Below are 15418 nucleotides of genomic sequence, written 5' to 3' on the forward strand. Positions count from 1 at the left end.
TAAACCAAGACAAAGGAAAGAGTTTCATCAGAGAAAAGCTCTTCTCTATACAGAGCTCCAAACTGCCTGATTGCCATCATCGCCTAGGGAATCAAGATTTTTCATTCCTGTTTGTTTTCATTCAGTTTCGAACATTTTCTAATCTCCCTCGAGACTCGCTCTTTGAACTAGGCATCATGTAGAAATATGTTGTTTCATTTCCAAGTGCCTGGAAATTGTCCTGTCATCTTTAGGTTATTGATTTTTACTTTAATTCTGTTATGGTCAGAACATTTATTTTGTCTGTCAAATTTTTAGGACTTGTCTTATGACCCAAGATATGATCTATTTTGATGAATATTCCAAATGCACTTGAAAAGAGGTACATTCTGCTATTGCTTGAGGGGAGGATTATATTAATGTCTATTAGATCTAGTTGGCTGATGTTCAGTTTTTCTGTGTTTTTGTTGGTTTTTCTACTAGTTCTATTGATTACTGAGAGAGGAATATTGAAGATTTTAACAAAACTTAGAGGCTCTTTTTTTTTCAGATCTAACAGATTTTGCCTCATGTAATTGGAAGCTGTGGTATTGGGCACATACATACTTAGGACAAAATGTCTTCTTGGTGAATTGGCCTTTTTATCATTATGTAATAATAAAAATTACCATCTTTACTCCTGGTAACTTCCTGTGCTCTGAGGTTCATTTTGTCTGGTGTTAATATAAGGGTGGAACCCCTCCAAAATCAGAATTATCATCTGAAGGCAGGTCCCTTGTAGTACAGGCATCCCCCGCTAGGTGGTGTCCTAGGAACCCACCTGTATCAGCGGGCCAGCTGGTGCTGTTGTGAGAGGTTGTGCTCGGCTTCAGTAGATTTCTGTTGAAGACTCTTTCAACCCATTTGCCCATTTCATGATGGATGATTTACAAGTGCACCTGCCCACACTGTGCTGAGTGTTCAGGAGTTTTTGACCAAAAATGGCATGACCCCCACGTCCTACCCTCCTTAGTCGCCCAATCTCATCCTGATCAACTTTTGTTTGGTTTGAAAGAAGTCCTCAAAGAAAAACATTTTGCTGATGTGGAAGAGGTGAAACAAAACCGGCAGAAGCACTAAAAGGCATCAAAACTGATGAGTTCAAAAACTGTTTGGGGCAGTGGAAAAAGGTCTCGATAGGGGTGTTGTATCAGATGGAGAGTGCTTGGAAAGTGACTGAAGTTTAAACATGCAAGAATAAATACACAAATTTTTATAAATTAATTCTGTTCCTTGGGTCTCCCCTTGTATATCCATTTCCCCACTAGTTTTGATCAACTGGCCAGATGACTTCTCTGTCATTTCAATATTCTTTGCTATAATCAGATTTCCAGTGGACACGTTAATCAGAACGTGCTACAGTTCATTTGCTTTGATTCTTTGTTTTCACGTGCATAAATGATTTATAGATGGTTGAGCCACTTAGTTCTTAGTACTGTGTCCTTTTGCAAATATTCACAGACCCATGAACTTCAAATAGAAGTTGGCTTCTGACTTGGGATAGATGTAGCAGACTATGTTGGATCAATGTTTCTACCACAACCGCTGCAAAAAAGCCAGGTAAATTTCTCATTAGAAATCAGGCAAGCCAATAGCTAATGGAGCCACATCATTACAGTAAAGAAATTAGTTCATTTTGATTTCGAATCAAGAAACTATCTACCAAAAAATGAAGACAAAATAAACATTTTTCAGAAAAACAAAACTGGCTGAGAGAATTTGGCACATTGAAAAATATAAATTGTTAAGGATACGTAACATCAACCCTAGAGTAGCAGTAAAAATAATACATACATACATGGAGAAGTACATAAATAAATAAAGCTAATATGCCAATAGTATAAAGTGGAACACCAAAAGTATAAAATGGTATCTCTAATCCAGCCATTTTCATAATCAAATGAAATACACAATAATCACAACACTCCAACTATAAGAGATTCTCAGACTTAATTTTAAAAGTGTGACATAAACATATACTGTCAACAAAAAGAAAGCCTACTTTATTTATTTGTGTTTATTGATTTTAAGAGAAGAAGGGAGGGAGGCGGGGGAGAGAGAGAGAAATTTGTTTCATGTCATTTACACATTCATTGGTTGCTTCTTGCATGTGCCCTGACCAGTGATCAAACCTGCAACCTTAGTGTATAAGGATGATGCTCCAACCAACTGAGTTACCTGGCCAGGGCAAAAGAAAGCCCACTTTAAATGTAAAGATTGAAAGGTGAAAACTAAAACGATGAGAAAAGATATACCATGGAAACGGAAAGCTGGAGACCTATATTAATATGGTACAAACTATGACCGAAATTGTTGCCAGAGATAAGGACGAATATTCCTTAATAACATAGGGGTTAATTCATTCAAAGACATAAAAAACCTAAATGTATCTGGAACTAATAGAACAGCTTGAAAATTCATGGATAAAACAGAACTGAAAAGGCCAATTAACGAATCCAATTATAGTGGGAGATTTTAACATTTATATCTCAAATAATTGATAAAAATCACTGTTCACTCTGGCCCAACATCCCACAAGTGAATTACCCTATAATATATTCTGTTACAGTCTATGGCACAGGTGTCAAAAACAAGGTCCACGGGCCAAATACAGCCCTGCATCTTGTTTTATCCAGCCCAGCACCTTGTTTCTACCCAGCAACAGCACTGAGCTCTTGTTAACTGTTAAGGAGTAGTTACATTTACACAGTCCTAAAATTACATTCAGCCCTTTGAAGGCAACCAAGAAACTGATGTGGCCCCCGGTGAAAATGAGTTTGACATCCCTGGTCTATGGAGTTGCTTGCTTCAGTCTGAAGCTACATTCTCCTTCTGTGGGTCGTTAACCTTTGCCCCACCTTAGGACCTGCGCATTATGGTTGAACTATTTCTCTGCTTTGAAAATTCACATTAAAACTTCTATCTGGAGGGAAACTGTGATTGCAATTCTCTTGGCCAGAGAACACTGAATGCAAAATTAGCTTTTGAAAATGTTCCAATGCTGATTAGGTTAGCTAGAAAAATATGTCAGTCCAAAGGTCCGGAGCCCCTGGTGGAGAGAAAAGACTTTTCTCGGACTAAGCTGTTCACTTTCATACTATTTAAAGACGGTAGGGGGTTTTTGGTGGTGGTTGTTGTTTGCTTGTTTTTTGTGGCAGTTTTTCATAAAGATAGTGTTTTATACTTTGAAACCAGCCACTTTTTTCAGAGGCCTAGAAGACAACATGTTAAAATATTAGCATCCCTCTGTAAGATACCTCTTTACAACATGACAGAGTCTGCCCACCAAGCACAGCTCAGGGTCAATACGAAGGCGATTTGGCCAAGAGTAATCAACATTGAAATGCTGAGGCAGATCAGCTAATCAGGGCTTGAATATTTTGAAAGGCAAATTCTGGATTCCTTTCTGTTTCCCATATTACATTGTCCTTCCCTATTTTTAAAAAATATTATCAGGATAATGCTCAAGATAAAAATACAAGAAATCCCTTTGTCTAGCTTTCCCTTACTCCCCCAACATCACCCTGACACTCAGCTTGACCTCAGAGTGGTAAAATTGACAAGCGGTTGGTTTAAAGACACATTGTTCTGATGCAGTGGGGGTGATTTGGACAACGTGGGAGATGTTTTCCATTGTCACACTCAGGTCCAATCGCTGCTATGCTGCCGAAAAGTCTACAATACACAGAAAAGCTCCTCCTTCTTCCTCCCACCCCCAACAAGAAATTATCCCACACACAATGCCAATTGTGCCAATGTTGAGAAGCTCATATCCCGTATAAGAATAAATAAACCTAGTATCATTAAAATTACTTATTCGTAATCACTGCCATGTTTTCATTCATCTAGTCCTTTGAATAAAGTATTCTTACCTTCTACTTTAAACACTGCCAGCATTTACTCAATGTACATTTTGTATATCCAAATTAGGCCATCTTTGGAAGCTGAACTTCTGGAAGGATATTTCAGCTGCCGGCGGGTAAGGGGTGGGGAGAGTTACCCCCAAGAAGTGTGGGATCTAAACTCCAAGCTGAGCTACCCAGCCTACAGCAACAGAGTCTGAAAGGAATCCAGGTAATATCTGACCGTGAAAAGCAGCAGGGTTTTTCTGTGCCACGGAGAAATGGCTGGAGACGCCAAGACTCTCTTAAAGGGACGACACCCAAAATTTCATTTGTAGCTGGTAGAAGGAAGGCAGAGTGGACTAGAGACCCTTGAGGAGGAGAGTGTGGGTCTGAAGTGGTGGCTTGAAGGGGGAACTGAAGGAACAGCTACGAGGATATTTGTGTGAGTCAGTCACCATAGTGCAGGAGCCATCTTTCTCAGGCAGACGACATCTCTCCAAATGGCAGCAGCCTGAGGGGAAGCCCCACCTTCAGGAATTACTCTGCCCCACCCTGTGGCACTTGAACTCAGTTTCTGATTACTGCTTGATTAGATTAACAATGGACCAGTTTAACAGCTGGTTAGTTTATCAATACAAAGCAGCAGCCAAAATGGGAAGACAAACAGATCCCAAATGAAAGAACAAGGGAATTCTACAGAACTTGATGAAATGGAGGCAAGCAATTCATCAGATAGAGAATGTAGAGTCATGATTATAAGGATACTCAAGTCCATGAAAAAGACATAGAAATGATAAAAAATAGTCAGAAATAAAGAATGCACTCTCTGAAATAAATAATACACTCAAAGGAATAAGCAGTAGGTTAGATGAAGCAGAGGATTGAATTAATGATTTGGAAAACAAGGTAGAAAACAGTACCTAGGCCGAGCAGCAAAAAGAAAAGACAATTTAATGAGGAGAGCTGTCCTGCAGACTGTCAAGGTGAGGCAGGTTCCCTGGGGATTCAGACAGATGGGAGAAAATTCACGGGGCCGTGGGATTGCCTGGCATGCCTTCATTCAAGGGTGTGACAGTCCACGCTGCCAAAAGCTGCCTGTCACACAGTGGGAAGTGCCAATTCCCTTATATACTAAATGTACACAAAGTTGGCAGGATGACTAGGTATTGTATCATACAGCGTGATTCTGTGCATGTGGGCCCATTCAAGGCTATGGGAATGATACAGGGTGCAGCCGGGGGGGGGGGGGCAAAAAAAGATTTAGAAAGGTGTCCAGAATTCAAAGCGTATAGGAATATTGGAGACATATAAGATGTCCTCACACCCCCCCCCCCCCAGGGGGAAGAAACAAATGGAGCCAGGCCATTGAGAGCTGTTTTGCATAGCAACAGTTTTGGAGCTAACCTCTGGAATGGTTATTTAACATATCTATAACCTTTAACTGGTTTCATAGATATGTTAAATAGGAGTGGCCAAGTTTGGAGCCAGGGAGAAGGTAGTGGCGGGGACTCAGGAGGATGTAACTAAGGTCTGCACTCCTGAGTGAGAAGGGCTTGAGGACTCAGGATGTAACTAGGGGCTGCGCCCCGGAGTGAGAGGGGCCTGTGGGGGAGCTTGGAAAAGATGGGCTCCAGGACATGAGGCAATAACTGCCCAGGTGAAAGGGAAGGCCACGCCGTTTAGGGTAGAATGGAGATCCCTGCAGCCAGGTGAAGAAGACAGCCACATGCTTTTGGTGGAGTGCAAACCCCTGTGGCTTTGGGGTGCCCCTTTGGCCGTGGGGCCTGAAAAGCAAAAGAGACTTTGATTGGAACTGGGTACAAAGGACTCTTGCCAGTGGACCATGAGAGGGTACCACAGTACTTTGGATTAACTCAAGATCCTGTGCAGTGACACAGCTGACGGTGTCAGCGACCTGCAACATAGATGTGTGCTCTTTTCCTGATTTACGGTACCCAGAGTTGGGACAGTGGGAGAAGGGAGCGCTGTGTGGGTGTAGGTGTACAACCTAAAGGACTTTGATATTTTAGTGGAGGTGTTAGGCCTGAATAGCATTAAATAAACATTTTGTTTCCTTTTCACAAATCTCTGGCTTTAAGAGATGTCTTTCCAATTGGCGGCGGACAGAAGAGCCCAGTGGATTTTAGTATTTTGTTTTTGGGAGGGGCCCCTGTTGTATAGCAGTTTTGGGCATCCCTAGGTGGGCCAAATATTGTATTGCCCCTCCCTCGGACCCCTTGTTCGGTAACAGGAATACTGTTTATCCCTCTCAGTCTCAAGGCTGTGGGACCACTGCTCATCTTAGTTGCCCAGACATCTGAGTGAGGGAGCCTGACTGACTCCGTTTGCACTACAAGAGCTTAAGAAACATTTTGGACAACATGAAGCATAACAACCTCTGTATCATGGGAATCGCAGAAGAGATTGAGCGAACCAGAGAGCAAGCAAGAGATTGAGAACCTATTTGAAGAAATAATGACTGAAAACTTCCCTAATCTGGTGAAGGAAAAAAATCACACAAACCTGGGAAGTTCAGAGAGTCTCAAATGAGTTGGACCCAAAGAGGCCTACACTGAGATACAACATAATTAAAATGACAAGGTGTAAAGACAGGAAGAGAATCCTAAAAGCTGCAAGAGAAAAGCAGGTAGTAACCTGCAAGGGAGCACCAATTAGACTAGCATCTGATTACTCACGGAGACATTTCAGGCCAGAAAGGAACGGCATGAAATATTCAAGGTGCTAAAAAGCCAAGAACTACAACCAAGCTACTTTACCCAGCAAGGTTATCATTTAAAATTAAAAAAGAAATAAGGAGCTTCCCAGACAAAAAAAGCTAAAGGACTTTCTTACCACCAAACCAGTACTACAACAAGGGTTAAAAGCCTTGCTTTAAGAAAAAAGGAGAAAAAGAGAAAGAAAAAAGAGAACAGTCTAACAGTAATCTATCAATGTATATAAATGTAAATGACTTAAATGCTCTGATGAAAAGACAAAGGTTAGCTGAATGGATAAGAAAACATGACCTATATATATGCTGCCTCAAAGGGACCCATCTTAGATCGAAAGATACAGACAGACTAAAAATAAAGGGTTGGGAAAAGATATTTCATGCGAATGGAAAAGAAAAAGAAGTAGCAGTATTTATGTCCAACAAGACAGACTTTAAAACCAAGGCTATATAGTAAGAGACAAAGTAGGACATTGCATAATGATAAAGGGAACGATCCAAGAGGTTATAATCCTACTAAACATTTGGACCCAATGTAGGAGCACCTAAATATGTGAAGCAAATCTTGATGGACAAAAAGGGAGAGTTGGGGATTTTAATACCCCATTGACTTCAATGGGTAGATCTTCCAGGCAGAAAATCAACAAGGAGACAGTGGCCTGAAACCACTCACTAGATCAAAAGGATTTAATTGATATCTTCAAAGCATATCACCCCAAAGCAGCAGAATATATGTACTTTTCAAGTGCATATGGAACATTTTCTAGGGTAGACCATGTGTTAGGACACAAAACAAATCTCAATAAGATCGAATCATATCAAGCATCTTCTCTGACCACAATGCTATGAAACTAGAAATCAAGAAGAACACAGAAAAATACTCAAAGACATGAAAGCTAAATAACATGTTATGAGACAATGGATGGGCCAACAATGAGATTAAGGAAGAAATAAAAAGATACCTTGAGACAAATGAAAGTGAGGACCCAACAACCCAAAATCTGTGGGACACTGGAAAAGCAATCCTAAGAGAAAAATTCATAGCAATATTGGCCTGTCTCAAAAAATAAGAAAAAGCTCAAGTAAACAATTTAACTTCACACTTAAAGGAACTTGGAAAAGAACCACAAACAAAGCCCAAAGTGAGTAGGAGGAGATAAATAGTAAAGATCAAAGCAAAAAGAAATAAAATAGATTCTTAAAAAAATGATATAAAACATCAATGAATCCAAGAACTGGTTCTTTGAAAAAATAAACAAGGTTGACAAACCTTTAACCACACTCATCAAGAAAACAAAAGGACCCAAATAAATAAAATTAGAAACGAAAGAGGAGAAATAACAGCTGACATCAAGGAAATACAAAGGATTTTAAGAAAATGTGATAACAATTATATGCCAACAAACTGGACAACCTGGATGAAATGGATAAATTCCTACAAACATATCATATTCCGAAAATGACTCAGGAAGAATGAGAAGATCTAAATAGACAGATACACTGGTGGAAGTGTTATATCCACCGGACGTGGAATAATTTTCGAAGACCTTTCAGGGTTTTGATCTTATTTTATTGGCCAAGCTTAACCTGCGCAGGGGTGAACTCTCGGGGTGTCCAGAGGCACGGGCTGCAGATGAGAGTCGCACCGAGCGCTTACGGCTAAGTCCTTATATAGGGGCGCGCAAGCAAGCGTTGAACAGAAGCAGACGTGGCAGTTAGCTGTTTGCTGACAGAGACCACGTGCGGGAACAGGGTGGGGTTTCAAAATTCAAAGCTAAGCAGATTACAATCTGCCTGTTTTGCTGTGGTCAGGCTATGTTCTCAATTTCCCAGATCTCAACATTCCCCCGTTTTCTTTGGGAGTATGTCAAACCCTTGACTCTTTTTTTTTTTTTAAGATTTTTATTTATTTATCTTAAGAGGGGAAGGGAAGGAGAGAGGGAGAGAAACATCAATGTATGGTTGCCTTTCATGCGTCCCCTGCTGGGAATTGGCCTGCAGGGAACTGGTCTGCAACCCAGGCATGTGCCCTGACTGGGAATCGAACCGCGATTGTCTGGTTCTCAGGCCCGTGCTCAATCCACTGAGCTACACCATCCAGGGCAACCCTTGACTCTTTATCATCTGGAAGAATGGTATATGGTTGGGAAAGTACCATTAACTTAACTGTTTCTACTCTTTCCTTGATGAAGGCAAGGATCTTATTGAGAATAATAGGGCCTATGGTAATAGCAAGTAAAAGCAGTAAAAGGGGGCCCAGCAATGGCTGAGATGAGGGTGGTCAGCCAAGGGGATGTCTTGAACATAGAGGCATACCAATTGGAGTCGTCTTCGTCCTTTTCTCTATTCTTTAATCTTTTGATGAGGGTCCTAATATTTTCTCTTACGACTCCAGAATGGTTGGCATAAAAACAGCACTCCTCCCCTAATGTAGCACATAGCCCCCCTTGCTGGAGGAAAAGGAGGTCTAGCACCCTTCTATTCTGCAAGGCAACTTCAGCAAGAGAGTCTACCTGGTGCTCTAAATATATTACCTGATCTTGGAGGAGTGAGATATCCTTTGAAAAGGTCTGAGACAGCTGCCTAAGGTTTATTTCCCCTTGGATGAGTGCTACCGCCCCTACGGCAGCAGATCCCACTATTCCTATTGTGGCTACTATAGGGATGAGGAGCGGGGTTTGCTTTGCTTGTCTTGGTGGAACAACTAGAAACTCAGGGTTTCCCCCATATAGATATACCTGGGGGATAATATAGGAGCTTACAAGAGCTTATGATGGGTAGGAACTATGCACTTAAAAATACCTTGGGTACACACGAACCAGAGTCCCTCTGGGGCCTTAGTCACAGTTAGACTCCCTGGGGTTTCAGGTAAGGTTTCTTGGTTAAGACAACAATCACTCTAGAGGTCAGCTGCAAAACCGCTGCTATGCAAAACAGCTCTCAATGGCCCTGCTCTATTCATTCCTTCCCCCTGGGGGGTTGAGGACATCTTAATATTTCTTGGACACCCTGAACTTCGGACTTCATCCCAAATCCTTTCCAGGCCCCCCCCCCGGCTGCACCCTGTATCAATATTCTTCCTTTCAGATTTATATCTACTTTATAATCATATAAAGGAAAATGGACGAAGGTCTTACCTTCTTATAACTGCTTCCGGCTGGAAATGGACGCTGTCCTACCTACCCCTGGGTCAGAGGTGCCCTGAAAGTGGGGGGTGCAGCACGGAGGGAGTCCTTCCTGTAAGGGGAAAGACCTTACAGGGTCCTGGTCAGTTGGCTGTCACCTGGACGTCGCAGGCTTGGTGTCCAAAGGCTGGCATTACTGGACTGTTGGCATACTGGTCAGGTTGTATTCTGGAGGTGACAGATTAAGCACGAAATTGGAAGTACAAATAAATCATAACTATTAATTGACAAAGGCAGGGACTTCAGTAAAGAATGGCTTATCTAGTGGAAGGTGCACAAGGCATGCTATACCTATCCAAGACTCTTGTGGCTTACTATACTTCACTCAGGCTGAGGGGAATACATTAAGATTTCCCTCCTTTCAGATTTCTGAGCCCTTTCTGTCCAAGCTATCAAGACAGAAAAGGGAAAATCAGTTCTAAAGTGAACCCACAGACTGCCCCAACCTTTTATTAACTTAACTACTTAATTCAACCAAACCATTGATCCTCAGGAGGGCGATGACAAAGATGGGCTCCTTAAGTGGGGCTTATATTGCTACTAATTACTCATAGGCATAGGCAGGTCATAGGCATACGCCCTATGAAAACAGAAGAACATACAGGTTAATTAACAAAACAATCTCGAAACTAGTCTCTGCACCTGTGAGACTGTCTTTTGGGAAGACATTCCATTGCAAGGTCCCCTGCACCTGTAAATTGTACATCTTTAGTGATATCACAAACCTGGTTTCAACTCTTTAATGAAAACAAACTTTCAAGACAATTAGCTACACCATTCTGATGTCCAATACTGAGCATTGTGATTTTTCTTTGAACTATAATTTTTCTCTTTAAGATCACCCTCACTGTTATTACAGGGACTACTTTGGGTCCTGCTTTTGATTTTGGCTGTTTGTTTGCATAAACACACTAAGAGCAGCCTGGATCATTTGTGATCCTTAAGTCTGCTTTGCTGGAACTCACACAGGGAACTCTTAGATTGATTTCTCAGTCCGCCCCTCAGGGCACAGAAGCAGAGCCACATATCTGCCATCTGGCTTCACCTGTACCAGTTGTTTCACTCAAATCCTTGAGCCTCCATTGTGCCTACAGCTTCCTTTTTAGCCATCTTTCAGGAAAGCAACCTTCGTTCCTTCCCTGGAAAGACTGGCACGAACCGCACAACCAGCCAAAGTAGCAGGCTTTTCTCGTGGGCTTTCACTAACTTCACAGGTCAATCCTAGTTCCTCAGGGCTTCCTGGTAATGACCAGAACCCAGACGTGCCTCCTTCAGGCGTGACATTCCAGTCAAAGTCCTGGTTAACAAAACTACTATTAATGACTGGTCTTATGCAAAGAAACCTTATATTATCATTCATTCATTCAGAGTGCCAAATTCTGGAGGGTTCAGGTAGAGAGAAAAATACAAAGCGTGATGGAAAATCATTTTCCTTCTGTTACCTACTAAGATTGCATCTACATGCCTTATACCTTCTATTACTAACTCTACATAATTTCTTTCCAAAACTTTCACATCTCTATTTATTTTTATAACTTCCCACAGACTTTCTGCAATATTCACATACCTTCTATAGCCTTTTTACCTATCCAGATTTATCCATAATTCACTTTTAATCTCTGTTCCTTTCCCACACTGGGAAGGACTCTACTTAAACTCAGTATCTGGCAGCTAAAAGTCCCTAGTACTATAGGCATCTCCTATAGGTATCTTTTACTAAAAGTCCCTAGATTTGCAGGGACATTTTTCACCTTTCTGAAGCTTAGACTTTGTAAATACCCTATAAATCAGGTGGTCACTCTTGGACCTCAGTTCATGACTTTCAAAACCAGAGCCATTACTATTAGAACCAGCTACATGGAGAACCTGACTGCTGCAGTGTCCACACAGCAGTAGCATGCAGCCTATAATCTAAAGAGAAGCCTTATCCAGGTCCAAGATGGCAACGCCCGTGCATGCTCTGTTCTCCAGCTGGGGCACTCACGTGGCTCATCTATTTTACCTACAATGGCAGTACCCTGACTCTGGTTCTGCCCACCTGCGAAGGTCCCAGGGCTCCGGTTTCAGGAACTCCAGAAGCCCCCAAGGCCCCTTCCCCCTGTGGGTGTGGAGGCACCACAAAGCCACCCTCCACCCATTGGGGTGGTTTACTGAGGCTGCAGTCACCAGTGGAGGCGGGACAGAGGTCCCGCTGGCCTCTGAAGGTGGGGGCCCTGCGGCTCTGTTTTTGGGAGTCAAGGAAGCCTCTGCTAACTCTTGGTTTGGCAGGTGAGTAGAGCCTACTTGCAGAGGCTGGGAATTCGTGGCGGAGACTTCTCCCACCTGCAGGGCAAGAGAGCTGTAGTGGGCCTCACTTCTCTAGAGGGCAGCGTTACTACTGGAGCTCCTGCTGTCTGAGCCCCCCCCCCCAATCCACTCTGGGGATGGGGCGAGGCCCCCCCTTTCAGACCTAATTAACCCTTCTTGGGCCGCAAAGATCAAACAGTAGATAACATTTCAAAGAGGTCTGAGGGAGTGTCTGTCAGGAAGAGTTGCAGAAACCCTGGGAGACACACCCATCCCCCTCCACCCTTATCATATCAATGAAAGCACTCCTAGCAGAGCAGATTTCACAGGTTTATCAGCAAGTCTTTGTGATGCCAGATTTTCCCCATGACACACTCTAGCAAGGCAAGGAGCTGCACCTCTCCCTAGCAGGCATTCAGGCCTTTGCTACCAGAGACAAGCTTTGTCTCCTGCTGCTGGCATTCCAGAGGTTGTCTCTTGCCCTTAGCCCCAAGGGGTAGAGGTACAATTCCTGAAATCAGGCAGAGCGGTTGGCAATATCTCTCTATCCTTGTTTATAAAATTAAGTCGAAATAGGCCCGTGAAATCTGCTATTTGCTATTCTCGAATGCAATTATAAGAAACAACTTCTATATACATCACAGAGTACAAACAAGAATTAAAACAGGCATTCCCGAGTTTTTATAACTCAAATTCCTAAATTCAGTCAGTTGAAAAATGATATAAACGCATGGGATAGACAAAAGTGACAGGTCTGGTTACATTTCAATTTTGGGAAGAATTAGCACAGACTTTACAAAGTTACTTTAAAGATATGCAGCAAGGGCTAGTATCTGAACTCAGGGTGAGACAGTTTGGCATGAAGAATCTGAAAAACAAACAAACAAACAAAAAAAACCCTCCTGCTTGGTTAAGCGTTAAATGTCCTGCAGCATTAATTTAGTTCCTTTAAGTTGGTAGGAAAAGTCTCTCTTAAGGTGACCACTCCAGGGGTGTTGGTTGGAATTCCACACAGCTTGGAGAAATCTGGATCAGGAGAATTTAATGTGTGGAGGTTCTTCACCCATTGGGGAAGCTTTTTCTGTGATACGGCTTCACTCTCATCGCCTGCAGTTCTAAAGGTCATTCTGAAAAGCAAACAGCATACTCTCTTCTCCAAGTTAAGAGTTAAAATGGCCAATAAAATTAAATTTGGTGGCGGGAAGAAGGCTCAAGACTCTTTTAAAAGTATGAGGAGCCCATTTTACAATTGCCAGGCCAGTTGGATTGTAAGGTCTTTATTGGCAAATATCTCAGAACTAAAAATTCTTCACACCGCAAGACCGGGCACTAGAAAACCAGCTTCAATGCTACCAGTCCCGCCCACTTGCTGAAATCTTACCTGTTGCTAGGAAACATCTAGCGCCACACTCTTACCGATTTGGTGCCCCTGGCTCAGGTCGGGTGGTAGCCCAAAACCCTCGCTTCCCGTCTGGAATGCGCCGGCCATGGGCCCCAACTGGACAGGGTCTGAGAAATCTCAGGGCATGTGCACCCCCGTTTCTCCAGTTGGAACTCCGGCCACCGCCCGCCCATCCAGTTGGCAAGTTGGCCCGAATTTGTGAAAGGTCGCTTCCCGGAGAGCCAAAATGGCGGCGCCTCCCACGGGAGGCAAAATGGCGGCGCTTCCCACCGCTGAAAATCAGAAAAATTTTTCAAAATGCAATCAAGTGGGGACCCGGGTAACAATTCCTCTTGTCCCATTTTGATTTCAAAAGAGATGATTTCCCACAAGCGGACAATAACACAGACAGATACACAACACAATCCCACGGATACACAAGCCGTCCGAGGTACCTGGCATGCAAGCGGCACGTCAGACAATTCGTGCTCCCGTGAAAGCTCAGCGCAAACCCTAACGTGACCAGTCACTTTCCAGATTACTGAAACCAGACTTCAGGGGCGGCGTCCCACCTCTGAAAGTCCCTGGCTGGGCTACCGGCAGCGTCCCGCCTACCACCACAGGGCTATTTGCTCCGGAGCCCAGAAACCAAAAGAGGATCCTCACCAGATACTTACTCAGCTGGAGCTGCCTGTCCAGTCTCCGAACAGAAACTCCGCCGAGGGAGATCTCACTGGGGCCTCCAAATGTTATATCCACCGGATGCGAGAATAATTTTCGAAGACCTTTCAGGGTTTTGATCTTATTTTATTGGCCAAGCTTAACCTGTGCAAGGGCGAACTCTCGGGGTGTCCAGAGGCACGGAGCCCAAAAGGGCTGCAGATGAGAGTCGCACCGAGCGCTTACAGCTAAGTCCTTATATAGGGGTGCGCAAGCAAGGGTTGAACAGAAGCAGACGTGGCAGTTAGCTGTTTGCTGACAGAGACCGCTCCAGGGAACAGGGTGGGGTTTCAAAAAGATCTCAACATCTACATTTACTCTCCACCACTCCCCCTGCCCCAGACATCCCCAACTTTCTCCCTTGCTTCTGTTGAGATCTGGGAAATTGAGAACATAGCCTGACCACAGCAAAACAGGCAGATTGTAATCTGTTTAGCTTTGAATTTTGAAACCCCACCCTGTTCCCTGGAGCGGTCTCTGTCAGCAAACAGCTAACTGCCACGTCTGCTTCTGTTCAGCGCTTGCTTGCGCACCCCTATATAAGGACTTAGCCGTAAGCGCTCGGTGCGACTCTCATCTGCAGCCCTTTTGGGCACCGTGCCTCTGGACACCCCGAGAGTTTGCCCTTGTGCAGGTTAAGCTTGGCCAATAAAATAAGATCAAAACCCTGAAAGGTCTTCGAAAATTATTCTCGCGTCTGGTGGATATAACATAGACAACTGTAATTGAACAACAGTAAAATAATAATAATAAATAGACAGATACACCTAATGACATTGAAGCCATAATAAAAAATCTCCCAATAAACAAAAGCTCTGAACCAGATAGATGGCTTCAGAGGTAAATTTTACCAAACATTCTGAGAAGAACTAATACCTCTCTTTCTCAAACTCTTTCTTAAAATTCAAGAGGAGGGAAGACTCCCAAACTAATTTTATGAGGCCAGCATTATCCTAATTCTAAAACCATATAAAGACACTACAAAGAAAGAAAATTATAGGCCAGTATCCTGGATGAACATAAATGCTAATATTTTTGACAAAATATTCACAAACCAAATATAGCAATGGATCAAAAAAGGTCAGAATGGTCATCATAACCAAATCAACAAACAGCAAGTGCTGGCGAGGTTGTGGAGAAAAGGGAACCCTAGTGCACTGTTGGTGGGAATGCAGACTGGTGCAGCCACTGTGGAAAACAGTATGGAGTTTCCTCAGAAAACTAAAAATGGAACTGCCTTTGACCCAGCAAT

General features: G+C 43.0%; 1 protein-coding gene across 2 annotated transcripts in view; it reads right to left on the reverse strand.

The window, feature by feature from the left end:
* Positions 1-4102, reverse strand: part of LOC119036257 (ABC-type organic anion transporter ABCA8) — a 68176-nt gene extending 64074 nt beyond the window's left edge. For both annotated transcript variants that reach the window (XM_053655635.1, XM_053655625.1), the window contains exon 1: positions 3891-4102. The gene's annotated coding sequence lies outside the window, so the exon portion shown is untranslated. The remainder of the gene's footprint in view (positions 1-3890) is intronic.
* Positions 4103-15418: the final 11316 nt, after the last annotated feature.

The sequence above is a fragment of the Artibeus jamaicensis genome, unplaced genomic scaffold (assembly GCF_021234435.1).
Source record: "Artibeus jamaicensis isolate MK-2021 breed Jamaican fruit bat unplaced genomic scaffold, CSHL_Jam_final contig_1998, whole genome shotgun sequence".
NCBI lineage: Eukaryota > Metazoa > Chordata > Mammalia > Chiroptera > Phyllostomidae > Artibeus > Artibeus jamaicensis.